The following is a 14,553-nucleotide window of genomic DNA, read 5'->3' as shown; positions in this document are numbered from 1 at the left end:
CGCTGTTATTGTTGTTGTGGTTGTTCTTTCAGCTGAGATTGCCTGTAGTATCGGAGTGAGAAAAGAACGTAGTGCCTCCGATAATTACATTTGAGTTTGCCATACCGTTTGTGTAACATAATTGGACCTTTGTTTTGTCACCACTCTTTCCGGGACGGGTTGTTTGTTAGGTATAGTCGGCTGTTGACTAGCTGTTATTTGTGTTCTCGAGGTGGGTGGAGTGCTAACTGGCTAGGTCTGCATTTCTTGCTCCCGCTGCTGTTGCGTATATTTCTTCCCTCCACACCGAGTTCTGGACCTAATTCTTTAAATTTCGTTGTACCCGAACTTACATTATCCATATTATCACCAACAAAAGAAAACAAAACGCACAGACCTAAAAGAAACACTCATTCACTTTTTACAGAACATTACTATTTTTAAAATTTTGATAAGCGACGGAAACGAACAACTTAGAGTCACACTTTCTAACCAAGATAAAGAAATCATGTGCTGATAGACTCACTTCTGTATTTTTTCTTCTAACTGACTAACGTATCATAGGCAATGGAATGTGATTTCTTTTCGAGAGTATGGGGTAGCCCTGAAATTTTTTTTGGGAAGTTGAAGCTATGGCGATCGCTTAGGTTATAAGATGACGGCCTCCTGTGACGACAGGCTTTCTCACAGGATAAGGTCTGCTTCTTCGGAAAGAGAAGAAGAACTCTTTGGTGTCGATAAAACTGTTAACAAAGCCTCTGCCAGGTTCATGCTGCTGCTGCTGTTGCTGCTCTCTCTGCTGTTTAAGAAGTCTGTACTTCTCCGTCCATTCTTCTTTCTCCTTCTTGAATTCCTCCTTGAAGAGCTCTTCTTTCAGGTCTTCAGTGACTTTCAACATTATGATATTGTCTATCTCTTCAGGTCTCGGTATCAGACTTGTCATGACCCTATGCAAATTCACATAGGCTTCGTTCAACTTGGCTTATCTTGAGCACATCTTCGTAGGAAGATGAGTCGACAATGGATGGACAGACTGGAGACACAACACAACACAACAATTTTGAATTCAAAAATGTTGTGTTGTGTTGTGTCTCCAGTCTGTCCATCCACTGTCGACTCATCTTCCTACGAAGATGTGCTCAAGATAAGCCAAGTTGAACGAAGCCTATGTGAATTTGCATAGGGTCATGACAAGTCTGATACCGAGACCTGAAGAGATAGACAATATCATAATGTTGAAAGTCACTGAAGACCTGAAAGAAGAGCTCTTCAAGGAGGAATTCAAGAAGGAGAAAGAAGAATGGACGGAGAAGTACAGACTTCTTAAACAGCAGAGAGAGCAGCAACAGCAGCAGCAGCATGAACCTGGCAGAGGCTTTGTTAACAGTTTTATCGACACCAAAGAGTTCTTCTTCTCTTTCCGAAGAAGCAGACCTTATCCTGTGAGAAAGCCTGTCGTCACAGGAGGCCGTCATCTTATAACCTAAGCGATCGCCATAGCTTCAACTTCCCAAAAAAAATTTCAGGGCTACCCCATACTCTCGAAAAGAAATCACATTCCATTGCCTATGATACGTTAGTCAGTTAGAAGAAAAAATACAGAAGTGAGTCTATCAGCACATGATTTCTTTATCTTGGTTAGAAAGTGTGACTCTAAGTTGTTCGTTTCCGTCGCTTATCAAAATTTTAAAAATAGTAATATTCTGTAAAAAGTGAATGAGTGTTTCTTTTAGGTCTGTGCGTTTTGTTTTCTTTTGTTGGTGATAATATGGATAATGTAAGTTCGGGTACAACGAAATTTAAAGAATTAGGTCCAGAACTCGGTGTGGAGGGAAGAAATATACGCAACAGCAGCGGGAGCAAGAAATGCAGACCTAGCCAGTTAGCACTCCACCCACCTCGAGAACACAAATAACAGCTAGTCAACAGCCGACTATACCTAACAAACAACCCGTCCCGGAAAGAGTGGTGGCAAAACAAAGGTCCAATTATGTTACACAAACGGTATGGCAAACTCAAATGTAATTATCGGAGGCACTACGTTCTTTTCTCACTCCGATACTACAGGCAATCTCAGCTGAAAGAACAACCACAACAACAATAACAGCGACAGACACCATAGCAGCGGATTTGAAACTATCTACCTCAACTGAAGAATTAGTATCAGAACCAGAAGAGGAAATTGAGGCGGTTGAGGAGGAGGGGGACGCTGACCCTCGTTGAGAAGTACACCGAAATGGGGCTAGATCAAGCATTGTATGACGTTAACATAGCAGGGCAGTTTATTACAGCCATACAATACGTTGCCTACAAATCTCTAGACACCTTTAAACCAAGACCTTCTCAATGGGGATTAGGGGTCAGAGTTCTTCCCCAATTCTACAGACAAGCCTACACTGGATACCCCCTCAGTCAACTGGTAGAAACCGCTGCTTACATTACCGCCCATCATGGCTACGCATTTCCTGATATCAAGAATCATGAGACTAGGAGTGCGGGAAAGAACGTGAAAGCAAAAGAGAGATGTGTTACCTTCTAACAGAAAAAACAGACTTTTTTTTTTAGGGCTCCAAAAGATTGCTTTTATTAAATAGGGAGCCATATTTGGCTTGGTATCCCTCCTTGACTAAACTATTCTCGAAACAAACTTGACCCATTGGAACACCACAACAAACTTAATTTTTTAAACCTAACAGTGACCAAACTGGTATATGTCGCTTAGACATAATAATTTAAAATAAGATCAGTATGGCTATTTTTATGTACACTAAGTACTAATATTAGACAGATATGTTAGGAAGTAGGAAATTTAACAGACTCGTTAGATTTGAACTAATTGCACAGGTGGTTAACACATTATTGGTACCTTTTATTGTCCATTAGCAAAAACGGGACTTGATTTGAAATAAGTACGGGCTAGCGTTTTGGTGAGTACTTAACATCCATGGCTGTCTTGCTGAGCACCTTTTTCCTCCTTTACCACGCTCGGACAGAAAAATGAGTGTGTGGTGAGACAATTCCCACTCATGTTTAAAGTCTTTCAGTCAGGTTGTTAAGGACTAGTTAGTCCTACACCTGAGTGGCTAAATTTAAAAATAGTCTGTGAGTACATAAAAGCCTGGGGGATGAGGCTCTCTTTCCTTCCCCAGGAGTAATTAAAAATCACGCGGTGCGTTATTAAACCAGTGATACATGCTCCATTAGAGCGAAAATCACTTTAATTCAAGTAAGCAGGCAAGCAAGTTCGGGTACCGTCTCTAGCACTCTTGATGACACCAACTGTCTGGGTTATTTTCTTTCTTGCAAGCCCCTATGTTCCACTTCTGTTTGTGATAATAACTTGTGATACTTCACATTTTCTAAAGTAGAAATCTTTACAAGCCGTACAAAATACAAAACTTATATGACTTTGGCTTTTGACACTTGCACAGACTCTTCACTTTATAAGTGTCATGAGAAAATTGTATATCCAATTTTTACCATTTTCAAAAACACGCACACACTTGCAGCTTGACCAGAAATATGTATATCTTGTTTTGTGGATAAGTCACAGACAAGTCCAAGCATATATAGGTGGTTATGAACGTTAGGAATATCCCCTCCTTTTTTCAGAAATATCAAAGCTTGTATGTGCATTTTCCCTTTTCCACTCTATATTAGTGCTTAGATTTGTTCCAAAAAAAAAAAAAAAAGAAAAAAGAAACGAAATAATTTTGAAGAAAAAGAAACAACTGAATTTTGAATTCAGGTTTCTCTCTGTTTATAATTTTTTTCAAGTTGACGGTGCATGACAGAGTACATTCGCCTACCTTTCCAAAGTGAGAGGCATTTCTTCACATGTTATTGCCTTTGTTAAATTCGGTTTCATTGGTTAGTTATCGTTAATCTTTAATTTTTTTCATGCATTTCTTTTTGATAGAAGATTTAAGGCTTTCTATTGTTGTAACGGTATTTATGTTGTTTGGTCTGTTGATGAAATTATCTATAGCAAAGTGCTTAAGATTTTTCAGTTTTTTTATTATTTCAAGCCCTACAAAAGGAAACCAAGTTTGTCTTCAAAGACGATTGAAACTCTAAATTACACGGGCGTGAAGGAAAACATCGTTGTGTTTAATCTAATCATGCTTGCCGTATCTCTTTGTGTTTTAGAGGTCATATTTCTTCTTAAGTAAATACACGCATCAATAGACAGACAGATTGGGTCATCATCCTTGAGTTTCACTGTACTTTCGGTTCTTTACTTCATACAGACCCCAAATTTATTAGTTTGAAAAAGAAAAGATAACATGCCCCTCAGTACTGTAACACGTCTGTTCTGACTCTACCGATGTGAGTGTTTATGTCGAAATGTTTAAGTGAGATATAAAAAAATGGTCAGCTTGAAAACGCGAACCAATACTGTGACGCTCAGTATTTTGATGTGGTAAGAGGAAATGGTACAACACACACAAAGAGGGCTTGTAAGTTCACATTTCAGTCTGTCTGCACTGTAATGGTAACAACGCAAGAACATAGGGATTATTATGCCACACAGCCCTAGAACAAAACAATGCATCACCCGTTGTAAGCCATTTCATTGGCTATACTTATTTTCTTACCGCGTTCGCTTCGAATTGACTTAAGTATGGCCACGCTTTACTGGGTCTATCCTATAGGCGATTTATATAAAAAAATATTTTAAAAAATTAAACTAATGCACGAACAATCGTACCATGGGCGATCCCATGGAAATTGTGTCCGTCTTATTGCAAAATACATCAACATTTAATTTAACCGTGCAGATCGCTAGAACAAACCTCTGATAATATACATTTGGAAAAGTGTTGTGTGACACGGATCGCCATTGTCGCTTGGTGTCTGCTTTCTTGTTCGAAAAGAGATCGTTTCGTCTTGACTATAAAAATCTAATTTGACTAAGTTTTACGCACTACTTGAACTCACACATTTACGTTGTAGGTGTAAGCCGTCGTTCTCAGTTTTCTGGAAGTTCGTTTTTGCGTTTCTCAGATGTGATACTATTTTTTATGGACCGAACGAAATTTCTTTTGGCGTGAATCAGGACTCGTGGTTTTGTGTCATAATTGGAGAACATTGATTAAAGCTCAGTTATGTCGTCTTCGAAATCGCTGACACCGATTTGAACTAAAACTTCAGGTTTTGTGTGAGGCGATACGGTACATCATTGCTTTTTACTTCCTCAATGAAATCGTTTCATCTTATTGCAAAATTACATTTGACTAGGTTTCATACGCAGCGGGTCCATGTATATAAGGAGAGTATCTTAGCGTCAGAGTATTCATTCCGCTCTCAAACGATCAAGAAGATGGAAGAGTCAGCACAGATCGACCTGCTGGTCAAATATTTGCTAAAAGTCATACGAAAGCATAATTCACATGCGAAAGTGGCAACAAAACTTACTCTTTTGGTCGTTGATTTGATGAGAGTCATACGAAAGTGTGTAAGTGCTAATGAAGTTTGCTATATCTGCAAAGGTAAATGGGTATTTGTCTCCAGAATACCTGCTTCGTCTAAGAAAGAGAGACAAAAGTCAAGATACCTAATATCGTTGTCAGGAGAAAGGACACTGAAATTCAGAGTGCCCTACGAGAAAAGAGAAGAAACAAAAACAAGACGAAACAGAGAAGAGGGATTCAGAAGAAGAAGAAATTGAAGATGATGAAGAACTTGTGCCAGTAAAAACATGGAAATGGAAAAATTGACAATGTGAGCCGATGCGTTGGCCCTGATGTGAAATTTCATACTACCTTCTAAAAGAGAATAGACCAGAAAGAAAACGTAAGTGTCTCTTGGTCTTGACATTGTATAATAAGGATGGCGTGTTTTGTTTTTACTCACACTTTATGAAATTGTGCTCTTTCACCTCTCTCTATCCCTCTGGATCATGTTTTAGTTAGAATTGAAATGGAAGGATGTTTTCCTTCACGCACGCTCTTTAGGCATGCAAGTCCGTAAACAATAGTCAGTCTATTCGTCCATCATTTTGTGTCTTGATGTTTCCTAAATCACACACTGATGCCATAAAATAACGGGTTAAATGGGTTTTGTAGTGTTGGGAGTGGGGGTGGGTCGGGTGTAGGTGTTTGGCAGAGTTGGTCATTGCAGGTGAGGGTTTAGGTGCTTTCAAAAAACTTTTTCTTCTTCACTCTGTGTTGATGGAATATAATGGGTTATTTTCTTCACTCTCTGTTGATAGTATATATAAAGGGTTATTTCTTCACTGCGTGTGGATAGTGTATAATGGTTTTCTTCTTCTTCCCTCTGTGGTGTGCGTGTGTGTGTGTGTGTGTGTGTGTGTTCGCGTACGTTGTGTAGATCGCATATTTGGTTGTTTTTCTTCTTCTTCCTCCCGAGTGTGGATAGTATATTTGCGGTTTGTATGCGTTAGCGACGTTGTGTGGATAGTATATTTGGGGTTTGTATGCGTTCGCGTACGTTTGTGTGGATAGTTTATTTGGGGTTTGTATTATCTCCCTTCTGTGTTGATAGTGTATTTGGGGTTTGTATGCGTTCGCGTACGTTTGTGTGGATAGTTTATTTGGGGTTTGTATTATCTCCCTTCTGTGTTGATAGTGTATTTGGGGTTTGTATGCGTTCGCGTACGTTTGTGTGGATAGTTTATTTGGGGTTTGTATTATCTCCCTTCTGTGTTGATAGTATATTTGGGGTTTGTTTTTTCCTCTTCCCTCTGTGTGTGTGTGTGTGTGTGTGTGTGTGTGTGTGTGTGTTCGCGTACGTTGTGTAGATCGTATATTTGGTTGTTTTTTCTTCTTCCTCCCGAGTGTGGATAGCATATTTGGAGTTTGTATGCGTTAGCGACGTTGTGTGGATAGTATATTTTGGGTTTGTATGCGTTCGCGTATGTTTGTGTGGATAGTTTATTTGGGGTTTGTATTATCTCCTTCTGTGTTGATAGTATATTTGGGGTTTGTATGCGTTCGCGTACGTTTGTGTGGATAGTTTATTTGGGGTTTGTATTATCTCCCTTCTGTGTTGATAGCATATTTGGGGTTTGTTTTTTCCTCTTCCATCTGTGTGTGTGTGTGTGTGTGTGTATGTGTGTGTGTTCGCGTACGTTGTGTAGATCGTATATTTGGTTGTTTTTTCTTCTTCCTCCCGAGTGTGGATAGCATATTTGGAGTTTGTATGCGTTAGCGACGTTGTGTGGATAGTATATTTTGGGTTTGTATGCGTTCGCGTATGTTTGTGTGGATAGTTTATTTGGGGTTTGTATTATCTCCTTCTGTGTTGATAGTATATTTGGGGTTTGTATGCGTTCGCGTACGTTTGTGTGGATAGTTTATTTGGGGTTTGTATTATCTCCCTTCTGTGTTGATAGCATATTTGGGGTTTGTTTTTTCCTCTTCCATCTGTGTGTGTGTGTGTGTGTGTGTGTATGTGTGTGTGTTCGCGTACGTTGTGTAGATCGTATATTTGGTTGTTTTTTTTCTTCCTCCCGAGTGTGGATAGTATATTTGGGGTTTGTTTTTTCTCTTCCCTCTGTGTGTGTGTGTGTGTGTGTGTGTGTGTGTGTGAGTCTGCGCGCGTATGTTGTGTGTGTGTGTGTGTGTGTGTTTGTTCGCGTACGTTGTGTAGATCGTATATTTGGTTGTTTTTTTTCTTCCTCCCCGAGTGTGGATAGTATATTTGGGGTTTGTTTTTTCCTCTTCCCTCTGTGTGTGTGTGTGTGTGTGTGTGAGTCTGCGCGCGTATGTTGTGTGTGTGTGTGTGTGTGTGTTCGCGTACGTTGTGTAGATCGTATATTTGGTTGTTTTTTTTTCTTCCTCCCAAGTGTGGATAGTATATTTTGGGGTTTGTTTTTCCTCTTCCCTCTGTGTGTGTGTGTGTGTCTGCGCGCGTATGTTGTGTGTGTGTGTGTGTGTGTATTGGTCTCTGTTTGTCCCTATAAAACTCACTTTATCCCTATCAGATACACTCTACCTACCTACCTACAGTAGCGCGTATTCAGGTCAGCCACTTGCAACACTGTTGCCATTTATCCCCTAGTGTTCAGTACAGTGACGTCACTGACGCTGGAAATTTTGAGACTATAAATATCGACTTGGGGATTTCCACATTTTGTAGCTATACATATATACTAGAATTCATAAACAGGAACGTCACTCAGGCTGAGGCTATAAAAGGATAGTGGGATTTTCCAAAGGAAAAACCCACAAGTTGGAGCTATAAATAGATAGTGGGATTTCATAGGAATTTCAGCTGATTATCGATACATAGGTATTTATCCACGATCGTCACAGAAGTTGATATTGTAAGTAGTTACTAATTTTATCCATTTTAGTCTAAACCATTGTAACTTAATTTTCAGGGATATGTTTATTTTCCTTTAAATTCTGGGACAATTTCGTCATTTTAGCGTTACTTTTAGTCACATCCATTTTGTCGTTGAGCATTTCCTTGATTATAGCTATTTATAGCATCATTACAATTATGCAAATTTTTGAACACCCCAGCAAGATTTCAGGTCTTGGTAATGCTTTATATATAAATCTCACGCTTGTACTAGTGTATGTATGTTTCTGTCTCTGTTGTGTTTGACCCTCTACCATCATTGTCCCCAGACAATCCCACCATGTTCAATTCCCCTTGACGCTATACAGACCCACCATGTTCAATTTCCACATGTTAAATTTCCCTAGTCCCTAGATAGACCCACACTTTATTCCCCCATGTTCAATTCCCCTTGTCCCTAGACAAGTCCAAACTCTATTCCCATGTTAAATTCCCATTGTCCCTAGACAGTCCCAAACTCTATGTTAAATTCCCATTGTCCCTAGAGTGACCCACGATTTTTCTCCATGTTAAATTTCCATTGTCCCTAGAGTGTCCCAGGGGTCTTTTTAATGCTAAGTCCCATTGTCCATAGGGTATCCCACTTAACTACTAATAAGTATTGCATAGTGAGACTTTAAACAAACTATCCGTTTAATCCAGGGTACAAGAAAGACTAGCTAAAGCATTTCAAAGTTGTAATTTTGTATTTATCGGCTAATGACGTAGCTTCAAAAGAATTCAATAAGTTGAATGTCTAAGCATCTGGACAAAACAAGGCTTCTTGTTTAATTCCATTTTTTCTGCTTCAAAAGGTTTCATGCAAAACTAAGAATGCTAAGCCATCAAATGTGATGTACATGAAGAGGCGATAAATGTGTTGCAATCAGTCTTAAGCTTGTACCGGCCGATCACAAAATCTAACTATTGTTCAAACGAAGGACATTAAATTAACCAAAAGAAATCACTTTAGAATATGAACTATTACAATTGCTTCTATAGTTAGCCAATACCGCTGGAAAGCAGTATATGCAATCATCCGATTAGGTAACCTTTTTCTGAGTCAGTTACAGTGTGGAATGATTTTACAGAAAAAGAGTACGGTGAACTGTGGTGTACAAAATAAGTATTTCCTACTACTTAAAAGATCATTTTGAAATATTGGAAAATAATTTAACTTATTTAAAATATAATTTATAAATATTTGGAAATCAATATCAATTATTAGAAAATAAATTTCTAAATTTACAGTATTTGATGCATTTTATAATAGAAAATGCTGACTGTTAAATATTAGAAAATTAGTTTCTATTTTTATACATTTTTTTTCACAATATCATTCTGGCAACCCGTTGCGGACAAAATGAATATTGTACGACAAAACAGATTTATTGACGGATGCAAATATAGGCATTGCATGCTATCACGATGTGAGATGCTGTCATCCACTGCAATGGCCAAAATAAAACGCATGCTTAAAAACACTTCTTTAATATTGCATATTTTTGTGGCTGTATTATCTTAGATGGCAAAATATTGTGGAAATGAAACTACTGCAAAAATTACTAATTATATATTACTCAGAAGTCACAAGATTTCTGAAATAGGCATTTTCTTTTTAGCAGACACAATGTCAAGGAAGAAAATTTGTCTTTGTTATCGTAAACCTCTGGAGCTAGAAAACCACGAGGAAGAAGGCCTTACAGTATAACCATACAGAAAAACCGGAAACAACTAAAACTGTGGACAAGTCAGTATCGAATGTACTGTTGTATGGAATTGAAGTTTATGAAAGTTACTTACCTTGTCTCTTTTACAGTATGATAAACTTAGTTCCACGCTTGACCCTTGATTTCCTTCTACTATTTCCGTCTTTGAAGGCCATACATGTGCTGAGTACAGGTTTTCAAGATGACTAAATTCTATGTGATGAGCACAGGTTTTCAAGACGACAAAATTACAGGTTTTTAAGATGACTGAACTCTATGTGCTGAGTACAGGTTTTCATGATGACTAAATTCTATACGCTGAGTACAGGTTTTCAAGATGACAAAGTTACAGGTTTTTAAGAGGACTAAATCCTATGTGCTGAGCACAGGTTTTCATGATGACTAAATTCTATGTGCTGAGTACAGGTTTTCAAGACGACAAAATTACAGGTTTTTAAGATGACTAAACTCTATGTGCTGAGTACAGGTTTTCAAGACGACAAAATTACAGGTTTTCATGATGACTAAACTCTATGTGCTGAGCACAGGTTTTCAAGACGACAAAATTACAGGTTTTCATGATGACTAAATTCTATGTGCTGAGTACAGGTTTTCAAGACGACAAAATTACAGGTTTTTAAGATGACTAAACTCTATGAGCTGAGTACAGGTTTTCATGATGACTAAATTCTATGTGCTGAGTACAGGTTTTCATGATGGCTAAATTATTTGTGCTGAGTACAGGTTTTCAAGACGACACAATATTACAGGTTTTCATGATGACTAAATTCTATGTGCTGAGTACAGGTTTTCAAGACGACAAAATTACAGGTTTTTAAGATGACTAAACTCTATGTGCTGAGAACAGGTTTTCATGATGACTAAATTCTATGTGCTGAGTACAGGTTTTCAAGATGACTAAATTCTATGTGCTGAGTACAGGTTTTCAAAGTGCCCAAACAAACTATATGCACTTACTACAAGTTTTCTAGGTGACCAAATTGCATGCACTAAGTAAAGACTTTTAAGGTGACCATATAGATCATTTAAAACAAATCTTATGGTATATTTTGTGTAACTGATACCCACTATTCTATGGTATGTTTTGTGTAACTGATATGCCCAGCTTGTACTATTTTAAAAGACATTCTGAATAGATAGAACATTAAGCAGCAGATTCTGTACTGGAAATATCTATTCATGTGATCAGCCTGTTTTTTTCCCCTGTGTTTTAAACTCATTTTACTAAGTTTCAGGTGTGTGTGTGTGCATATATATATATATATATATATATATATATATATATATATATATATATATATATATATATATATATATTGTTACATATATCTGATTAAATATATATTTATTTTAATTTAATTTGTCAGTTTTAATTTTTTTAATTATTTTTCTTACATGCTACTGTAATGTAAATGTATTCACTGGAGATGATATTTGTCCAGAAAATTGGTTGACCTGAATCATTCTTTTCATAAACACCAGGTGTTAGCCTGGATGCTAACCTCGATTCAAAATTAGTAAACACAGTTCTATTTTATTTTAAAATGATTGGTTGTTGTCAACGTCATGATGGGGCTTTGGGTTTAAGATGCAAACAACTTTAATTTTTTATTTCTTAGAGAAAATTACTGGGGTAATCAAGACCATATTCTGTGTACGTGATATAAACATGATCACGTGACCCCACTTCTGATATTGCAACTTGAGGGAATTTCGAAACTGCGTCTTATGATACAATATAACCTTTGTTTTAGAGAGAGAGATCTCAGTTTTGGTCTTTCCACACTTCTGTCAAGTTAATATGCTGTAGCCAGATCCTGAGCTATAATTTTCTTCAGATCATTTGGATTTCAAAGGATTAATTCTTTATTCTCTGGAAATATTTTGAAGAGTGCTCACACAGAAATTTTGGAAAGACACTGCTTTAAAATTTAATTTGTATTTCCAACACTGGAGTGCCATTATTTGTAGATAACCAGAGTAGTGACTACAGCATACGTCATCCGTCTTGGATTTTCCATCGGGATTCGAACTTGAAATTATTATAACATTTATTACTAGGACTTTTGCAATTTAATTTGTGGATTATTATTAAATTATTTTTGGATTTGATTCTTGAAACCGTAAGTTCTTCTCCTTTTTTCTTTTTTACAGAATTTTCCAGGACTTTTTTTTAAAATTTTAAATTTATTTATATGTGTGCATGCATGTGTGTGTGATTTGGATCTTTTACGTAGCTTTTCTTTAAAAATTCAGTCATATCGCTATGATGTCTGCAGTGTGGCAGTTTATAGTTATGTCTAGCACTGGGGCATCATGCCGTAGGCATGTAGCATGATGTCCCACCCAGTCACATTATCCTGACACCAGGCCGACCAGTCCTAACACTAACCTCTTAATGCTGAGCGCCAAGCGAGGCAGCTGTTAGTACCATTTTTTATGTCTTTGGTATGACTCTGCCAGGGGATCAAACCCACAACCTTCCGCATCCAAGGCGGATACTCTAACCACAAGGCCACACATACACACATATACAAACAATGCAAAATATATATATATATATATATATATATATATATATATATATATATATATATATATATATATTAGTTATGTATATTTATTTTGCATTGTTTGTTAGTCTTTTTCTTCAATTTCATTACATACTATTTTAATGTAACATTGTATGTTGGACTTGACCTTGTCCAAAACTGAGCTCATTTCTGCTTGGCCTGAATTGACTTTTTCTATATGTAAACAATACATAACTAAATTATTCTCTGGGTATGGGTTTAACATCAGAATTATTATTAATAGAAGTTAAGATGTTTATTTGTGTCAAGGCCTTGGTTTTGGAATTTCCTTAGTGTATTTGACATGGTCCAGGTTCTGGTTTCTAATAATAACTAATATTTTTATTTTGTAAACATCCGGATCATTCTAGGAGGTTATTTTCCATTAGGAATAGTTTCTTTTTAGAAAATGATAATTGTGACCTGAGGTCAAGTAGACCACTATATAATCTTGTAACTGAGAGGATTTTTCATTAATGCTTTAATTTCTGGCACAATCAAGTTGTATTATATGTTGTGTCCAGTATTATGTTAAACTGGAATCTATTTTCTTCAAATTATTTTCTCTGGAAACACAAAAGTACTCTGATAAAGTTCCTATATTGAGATATTCACTGGAAACTGTAGTGAATTCAAACTTGGAATTATATTACTGCGATTCAACAAAAGACTGTTGGCACATAAACACTCAATGAGCTACCACAGACACATCATCACCTTCGGTTTTGGATTTAAGTTAGACTTCTACTGAATTTTATTCAGGAATTAAAATTATTATGACTCGACTCTGTGATTCTAGGATTATTTGGGATTAATTTGCAATACCATAAGTTACTTTTTATTACATTTTTACTTTGTATTCTAGAGAAATCAATTATTTGTTGAATTTTACAAAACTTGTTGCTTTTCTCTTTTCTGTGACTTATTTTAAGAACATAACATTCATAACAGAAAATTGGTCACTTGTCCTTGGGATACAAATTTCTTTAAATATTTCAGAAAAATTTGTTTTGCAATGTCATCTAAAGTGGAGATCTTTATTCCAAATCCTACCCAGGAACAGTTAGAATCCTTGAAATAGAATGAATTACTTCAGCTTGCCAGAAAACAAGATCTTTCTGAGGCAAAGGCTTCTTTAACGAAGCAAGAAATAAAAAATAAAAATTTGTCCAATATATGTAGGAAAAGAATATTTTGAATAAAAGTGCTTTTTATTTGATTAGTAAATCTCCATTTGGCTCGAATTTACAAGTTATGGAATTGAAATAAAAATATAAGAATGAAATCCAGTTAAGAAAGCTTAAGCTGCAAGAAAGACAGATGCAGTTAGATATAAAGGAGAGAGAAAAATGCAGCTGCAGAAAGAGGAAAGAGGAACAAATGCAAATGCAACTGGAGAAAGAGACAGAGAAAAAGAAGAAAGGGAATTTCCATTTAGATCAAAAGAATTTGAGCAGGCAAGTAAACTGCAGGACCCAACTTTACACATGAATTCAAGTTTTGATATTACTAGGAATATTAGGTTTGTATCCCTTCAAGAGAAAAAGAAGTAGATAAATATTTTCCTCCTTTTAAAAATTGTCAAGGAAGCATTGGACTCTATTATTACAAAGTACATCATTTGTGGCAAAACCCTGACATATATGCTTCCCTGTCAGTACAGCAAAGTGCTAATTATGATTTGGTTAAAGAATGTATTTTAAAGGGTTATGATTTAGTACCTGAGGCTTATCAACAAAAGTTCAGGAACTATAAAAAAAAGAAACTGGACAAACTCATGTCAAATTTGCAATAGAAAAAGAGCAGCTATTTGATAGGTGATGCAAGAAAGTTGATCAAGATTATGAAAATCTCAGACAACTCATATTAGTTGAAGAGTTCAAGAACTGCTTCCATATTGACATTAAGTTTCATCTTTATAAGCATAAGATTAGAAAATGCTGCTCTTGCTGCTTAAGTAT

This window comes from Sinohyriopsis cumingii, chromosome 15, assembly GCF_028554795.1.
Source record: "Sinohyriopsis cumingii isolate HCF-2022 chromosome 15, ASM2855479v2, whole genome shotgun sequence".
In the NCBI taxonomy this organism is placed as follows: domain Eukaryota; kingdom Metazoa; phylum Mollusca; class Bivalvia; order Unionida; family Unionidae; genus Sinohyriopsis; species Sinohyriopsis cumingii.
The sequence above is the reverse complement of the archived record's forward strand: the minus strand, read 5'-3'. Positions refer to the sequence as shown.